Genomic DNA, 7,593 nt, shown 5'->3' with positions numbered 1-7,593 from the left:
TCAAGACTTCACCAAAGAAAGAAAAATAATTCTACCCATACGGTGATGAAAAGTGTCTCCTGATATTCACAGGGTAGAAGTTCCTTATTTTTTCCTGGTGTCTAAGAGGAATGCTGGTCTCTTAAATAAGTCTTCTGTGTGACGGACAAAAGACTGAAAACAGGGGCATAAAAGCATTTCTTTGTTTAATTTTTAATTGTTGTCCTTCTCTTATTCAGAAAATGAAGTCACCTTTGTCGTGGTTTCATGAACCGCTGGGTAATCAAAATTATTATGCCGCCACCTGTTGTCTGTTAATTATTCTGAGAAGATACTCATAAATCATAACACCGGACAATAAATCAAGCTGTCAGCTCCCAGGTCAAAGGTTACCCATGAAAAGTTATAGGTCACCCACCGGGTGTGAAAGAGCAGGGTTTTAGAGCATCACTCATTGTCAAGCACTGTTGGGAGAAGTGCCACAGGAACAAAAGGAAACCTGAAGTACAGAAGAATTTCTGTCAGGGGATGGGCTTTGGGCTCCAGACTCCAGCACAAGTGAAGTCGAACCTCCCTTACCCAGGAATTGACCAGAAAGCTGGTCCGGCCATGGCCCCTCTCAGAGACCCGCTGTTCTTTGAAACCTTGTTGCAAATACTGTTCCTTTCGGAAAAGTCTGAAGAGCTACTACTTGGGAACATTATCTTCCCCTATTTCTCTCCATTGGCGAGTATATTGGAGAAATTCACGTCCTGCTGCATTATTCACCAAGACAATCACAATACGTCAAACTGTAGTTGATTGGAGGATACTTCGAAATGTCTTACTTCCTAAGTTAATTTGGCTTGGAGTATGTTTTCCTTGCGGTGTGACAAGAACTTGAACCGCATTGAACATTTTCAGCTCATTTATTTTCGGTCCCCTGTATGTAAAATAACATCATCACTTCAAACCAGTGTGTGCTGATGGACATCCTTGATTTAAAACCTGGCCAGGGGTAAATTACTTCTGATGTGGTGGAAGCAACTTTAGGATAAGATGTAATAAAGACATAATGATGAGGCAGCTGGGAGACAGAGCTAATGTTCCAGTTGGGAGACGCGTTGCCTGCTGTTTGAATTAAATTCTGTAAAATGGACGTCAGGCCTTCATTAAAAATTTCTCTCCAAAACATTAGTATTTTTCCTTTGTGTTAATTTGTTATTTTCTGCTCAAATAATCATGGTTTTCCTCATGAGGAATAGAAGTGCCATCAAAGTGTCAACTGGGGTCTGCTTTTTTTTTTTTTTTTTAAAGGACACACCACAATTGTTTACATCATGCATCTCGGAACTGACACTCAGAAAGACCATTCTCCGAAACAGAATCTGCGCCACCTTTCTCTTTCAACCTAGCAAGCTGTTATTACCCTTTTTTTGGGGGGGGGGGCACACGGGCTTAGTTGCTCCGCGGCATGTGGGAATCTTCCTGGAGCTGGGATCGAACCCGTGACCTCTGCATTGGCAGGCGGATTCTTAACCACTGCGCCACCTAGGAAGCCCTATTACCCCGTTTTTAATTGAGGCAAGTGAGTCATAAAAATGTGCCAGGTGATGTCGGAGGTCGAAACATGTTCCCTGATCCAACTTTAAACCATGCCTGCAAATTTACACACGTGGGTCACATAGTTTAATTTTGTTTAAAATCACTACTCAATGCCTTGTGGATGCTGGAGCCACCACAGAGTGAATTCAGCAGTTAACCCACTAGCAAACAGTTCTACAGACTGACAATGTCCTCTAGTACAAAAGTCCTGTTAGCCTGGATAGCTCAGCTGGTAGAGCATCAGACTTTTAATCTGAGGGCCCAGGGTTCATGTCCCTGTCCAGGCGCCAAAAATAAATAAATAAACAAAGGTCCTGTTATTCAGCAATTCTCTCATCAAAATGGGATTTGTTGAAGCTTTTCTGATCACCTTTAAAATTTCACTGTGTTGACATTTGGGCATGTTCTTCCAGGTTGCTGAAACAGAAATGATGAGCGGTGACTTTCCTAGTTTCCTCTCCAAGTAGAGTTGAGAGCTTTCTTTACTGGATACAGATGCACTAAGGACCTGCTAGAAGTCAGGTAATACGGGGTACAGAGCCGGCATGGGAACGCAAGCTCCTCATGCAGCATAATGTCCAGTAAAATGCTCTGCTCAGTAGATCCCCTGACTCCTTTCCTTTGGGAACAGTGTAGGCTGATGGATTTTCCTTGGAAGGGGGCTGGCTATCCCTTGGTGCACATGCTGAGGATGGACACTCTGTGCCAGGTGTGTGGGAAATCAGGGGGTCTGGTCATCCTCTACCCAATGAGGGTGTGTCCAGTCATCAGAAAACAGCATCCAAACTCTACCCGGGAAATTCGGGTCATGAACCATTAAGCCTCTGTCATGGGCTTAACTGACCACCTTCAAAATTCACATGTTGGAGTCCTAATCTCCAGTGCCTCAGAATGGGACTCTGTTTGGAGATAGGGCCTTGATAGATTGATTAAATTAGAGAAAGGCTGTTAGAGTGGGCCTTAATTCAATTTGACTGACGTCCTCATAAGAAGAGGAAATTTGGACCCACAGAGGGACACCAGGGGTGTGCAAACATAGGAAAGACCATGTGAAGACACAGTGAGAAGGCAGCCACTTACAAGCCAAGAAGAGGGGCCTCAGGAGAAATTAGCCCTGCCGACACCTTGATCTCAGACTTCCAGCCTCTAGGACTATCAGAAAATAAATGTCTGTTGTGTAAACCACCCAGCCTGTGGTATTTTTTATGGCCACCCAATAAGCCAGTTCCTTTCTGATGCCAGGAAAAATGTCCCTGTGGATGATTATGCAGAGAAGGAAATCCTGAGGGCAAGGGAGAGTGCTCCATGAAATCCCGGGAAGGCTGTACTCCTTGGGGGAAACCCTGATGGGTAGATGAGCCACCAGCATGGAGAACAACCAGTGCGGAGAGAGACTCTGGCCTGGATGCTTGCTGCAGGAGTTGGGGAGGCCATCCCAAGGGCAGCTCAGACAGGGGACACTCCAGCTTCCCAATGTGGGCACAGGCCTGAGTATCACTTTTGCTCACTGGTCTCAAGCGTCCTCAACATCCCTGCTGTTCCTCACACATGCCAAGCACCCCCTAACCTACGATCTCGGCACGTACTTCTCCCACTGCCTGGAAAGTGCTCCTCCAGGAGTGCTCCTAGCTTGCTTATCTACTTTATTTAGACTTCTACTTGAAAGGAGATGACTTCCCTAGTTATCCTTTTATTTAAAGAGCTCTCCCATCACTCTGTCTCCTTATCTTACTTTACTTTTCTTAATAACACTCATCAGCACCCAGAATTATACATGTAGTTATATAAGAATGTAACACACAAGAATGGGAACCTTCCCATTTTGGTTTCCTGCCACCTCCCAGTGCCTAGAAGGGGGCTTAATGACTGAACGAAGACATCCTGGTGTGATATGAGCATTAAGTGAGCTCATGTACATGAAGTTCTTGCATCAGGGCTTGGCACACAGCAGGGCTCCAGTAACCTTGGACATCATGGATGGAGACACCATGCAAGCAGTCTCCATCTCAGAGCTGTCAGGTTTGTCAACAAACCTGTCTAGAAAACTTGGACTTTGTAGATTTGTCCGTTGAATAGTCCCTTGATTTTACTCTTTTTATTCTAATAAAACTTCAGCTTGATATTTTCTGGCCAAAACATGAAAGACAAGGCAGTAAGTAACTGTCAACAAAATATAAAAATATTGTTCCAAGATCTCTTTGCCCTTTGCACTAAGGCACTGTGTGTCCAAGTACCACTGACTCAGATTTCCACAAACAGTCATCTCTCATATATACACTCAAGCCTATAGCTGTGCAGTACAATTATGAGTGTGCCAGGTTTGTCCCTACACAAATGTTACATTAATACTCTGTGCCAAGAGCACTTGCTACACAGTCATTGAGAATTTCCACTGTGCCCTGCATGGTATGAAAGGCAAGGCATGTTCTATCATCATTATTCTCATTTTTTTTTTCAATAAGGAAACTGAGAATGAGAGAGGGTTACTGAAATTAATTCTATTTTTTTTAAATTTTCAGTTTATCAATATATCCTTTTTTAACAAATGAATTTATTTATTTGTTTATTTTTATTTATTGGCTGCATTGGGTCTTTGTTGCTGACTACCGGCTTTCTGTAGTTGTGGAGAGCAGGGGCTGGCTATTCTTTGTTGTGGTGTGCAGGCTTCTCATTGCGGTGGCTTCTCTTATTGCAGAGCATGGGCTCTAGGCATGGAGGCCTCAGTAGTTGCAGAGCATGGGCTCATTAGTTGTGGCTTGCGGGCTCTAGAGCTCAGGCTCAGTAGCTGTGGCGCATGGGCTTAAGCTCCTCGGCATGTGAGATCTTCTCGGACCAGGGATTGAACCCGTGTCCCCTGCATTGGCGGGTGGATTCTTAACCACTGTGCTACCAGGGAAGCCCCATTTTTTTTTTTTTTAATATGGGAAAGTTCCTCTAATGAGGAGTGCACTGTTAAGGCAACTTGGTGACTAGACATTCTTGTATAAATCGCTATGGCTTTGTTGCTTAGTTTTGCCATATGTTCAATGAGGAGTCTGAACCAGATCAGGGATTGGCAAACAAAGAACCACATCTCATATGTCGCCTAGTGTTTGCCTTGTTAACAAAGTTTTATTGGATTATAGCCAAGCCCATTCGTTTATGTATCATCTATGGCTGCTTTTGTCCAATGACAGTAGAGTTTAATGTTTATGACAGGGACCACAAAGCCTAAAATATTTACTATTCGGCCCATTACAAAAAAGTTTGCAGAGTTCTAGACAGATACATGCTAAGGTCTCTCATGGTATTATATTGTTATACTGTAGAAAGCCGTTGATGTGCTCAGAATTTAGTAAACAGCCATGGACTAATTTCACTGACCATACTTACAAATGCTAGGTTACAGTTTTTCAAACCAGCAATGAGGTAGGTAGCTCAGATAACGGAATTATTTTCCCCAGTAAGTATTGCTTTTCTAGACTTAAAGGAAAGACAGTTAATATGCCTGATCACATCAGCATAAAGCATTGTAGGGCACTGAATTCTGTCCCCACCTTCCATTTTTAAAAAATATCTTTGGTATCTATTTGAAACTGACTTGTGACTTCTAAATTATTTTAAACAGTCTTTACTTGAGATGTGCTAAAGTAAGAGACACTGAAAAACCTAATCCATTTTGATGGAGTTTTTCTCAAAGACAATTTACGCTAAGAATATAATTTTGAAAACACAATTTGAAGCCTTTTACTTTATTATTTTTCCTTGCAATTTATCTGGTAGTTGTTAAACCCAGGCAACAATGATCTAGAAAGCTTAATATTGTAGTAATCACACAGATACTGCCCAAAGTTGTTAAGAAAATTTCTGCTAATAGGTCCCAGTTACTTTTCCTGTCTGTTGTGGCAGCTCTGCAGTGGGCTAAGTGCTGCCCAGAGATTGATGTTTGGAGACCCCTGTGCATGATGGGGCAAAAAAGTGGCCTGGGAGGGGTCATCCACAAGTTGCTTTTACTTTGAGGACAGGATGCAATCAGCATGATCTGATAGGAGAAGGAAATGGTTTTCTTCTTTTTCATCTCTTCTCAGATGTTTTGGAATGGTCAGTTTCTGTCTAACAAAGTTCTTGAGCCAATCCCAGTAAGTCTTCCAGTGTAGTCACAGTTTTCCAGTTAAAGTGTTCGAAGGTTCTAGAATCACAAGAGAAGTGATAAAAGTAATAATTTCTTTTCATCAAGTAAGTCAAAGATTTATATGGTAATATCTGAGGAACCCCTAAAAGAGGAATAAAATGACGTATAACTAACAAGCTAAGAGATCAGAAAAAATAGGATGATGATAATAATAATAATAATAAAATGATTAATCCCAAAGAAGGAAAGAAAAGGGATAGGAAAGGAAATAACTAGGTCTAATAGCAAAGAAGTATAAGGATGATAGATATGAACTGAAATATAACAGTAATTACACTAAATGTAAATGGATTACATACGCCTACTGAAAGAGCTAAAAACCAAAAGGCACATAGATGCAACTTCTAAGAGAATCATCTTAAATATAAGGACACAGAAAGGCTGAAAGGAAAGGAAAGGAAAAAATATACCACATATACATTAATTGAAAGATAAATATACTACCAGACCAAGTAGACTCTAGGGCAGGAAACATTACAAGAAACAAAGAGGAAATTTTTATAATAAAAATGGAGTCAAGAAAATTTAATTATTTTTAATATGTTTATATACAGTAACATAGCCTCAAAAGTCATTAAACAAAATTGACAGGATTATGAGGAGTAGACAAATCCATGATAACAGTAGAGTTTAACACAGCTCAATATTTAATTGAAGAAGCAGATAAAAAATTAGTGAAGCCATAGAACATCTAAAGTACACAATTAATAAATGTGAACAATTTACATATTTATTATATACAGACATATCTTGGAGATACAGCAAGTTTGTTTCCAGACCACTGTAATAAAACAAATACCACGACAAAGTAAGGTACATGAATATTTTGGTTTCCCAGTGCATATAAAAGTTATGTTTACTCTATATTGGAGTCTATTAACTGTGCAATAATATGATATATAAAGAAGTGTGCAAACCTCATTAAAAATAATGCTGTTAGATAAATGGGACCAATAGACTTGCTTGACACAGAGTAGCCATAAACCTTCATTTTGTAAAAATGCAGAATGTCCAAGGTGCAATGAAGCAAACTGCAATAAAACCAGGTATGTCTGTATTAATATAACATACATACAATATCTATTATATATTTTATATAAGCATAATCATTGTATCCAACAACCATATAGAACATTAAACCTAAATCTTATCATTTTCAAGTGTACAGGGCACATTATGTGACCTTGTATTTCTCTTTTTGGTCATACAGGTATACCACTTTTTACATGACAGATGTTTTGCCCTCTGCAAGTTTCTTCCTTGTCTATTACTACCCTCGGCCACATGAAAAGTGGATATTAGGAAATACATCCTTCTCAGGGACTGAGAACCCTTCTAGGTCCAATTCCTGACCATTGAATATTAAAGGACTGAGGATTGTTTCAAACAGCCATAGGTTCGTTTATCCTAGGCCTATAGATTCTCAACCAGTGTAACTCAAAAGTTTAGTAACTCCTGTCTATTTAATTACAGACAGGATTCACCAGCCTAAAATATTGATTTGCTTTCTCACTCTTACCCCAGTGCTAATGGTATAAAAAGGGAGGCAGGATTGGTTGGTCTCAGGATGGATGAGAATTATATCACTGACATGGCACAGGGTTATTGGTAAATGGAGGTGCTAAAGTCATGCTGATATTTGATTGGTTTTACAGTTGTTTTAAAATTCTCTTTTGATAACGCACAACCTTATGGATGAGGGGAGAGTTGTGCCATCACAAAACCCATTGGTATGCTACATCCCATTACTTCCTGCTTCCATGTTATGTGGGGGCTATCTCCTGAAGGCAGTCAGGATTTTGTGGGAAGTCCACATCCTTGATTTTATCTCTATCCTGAGTTATTTTAGTCAACTGACG

The 7,593-nt window shown here is 40.4% G+C and overlaps 1 non-coding gene across 1 annotated transcript; it reads left to right on the top strand.

Moving 5' to 3' along the window:
* Nucleotides 1–1,777: 1,777 nt before the first annotated feature.
* On the top strand, nt 1,778–1,850 carry TRNAK-UUU (transfer RNA lysine (anticodon UUU)). The gene has a single exon. It is a non-coding gene; the product is annotated as a tRNA-Lys (tRNA).
* Nucleotides 1,851–7,593: the final 5,743 nt, after the last annotated feature.

This window comes from Hippopotamus amphibius, chromosome 2 (genome assembly GCF_030028045.1).
Source record: "Hippopotamus amphibius kiboko isolate mHipAmp2 chromosome 2, mHipAmp2.hap2, whole genome shotgun sequence".
Lineage (NCBI taxonomy): Eukaryota > Metazoa > Chordata > Mammalia > Artiodactyla > Hippopotamidae > Hippopotamus > Hippopotamus amphibius.
The sequence above is the reverse complement of the archived record's forward strand: the minus strand, read 5'-3'. Positions and strand labels throughout refer to the sequence as shown.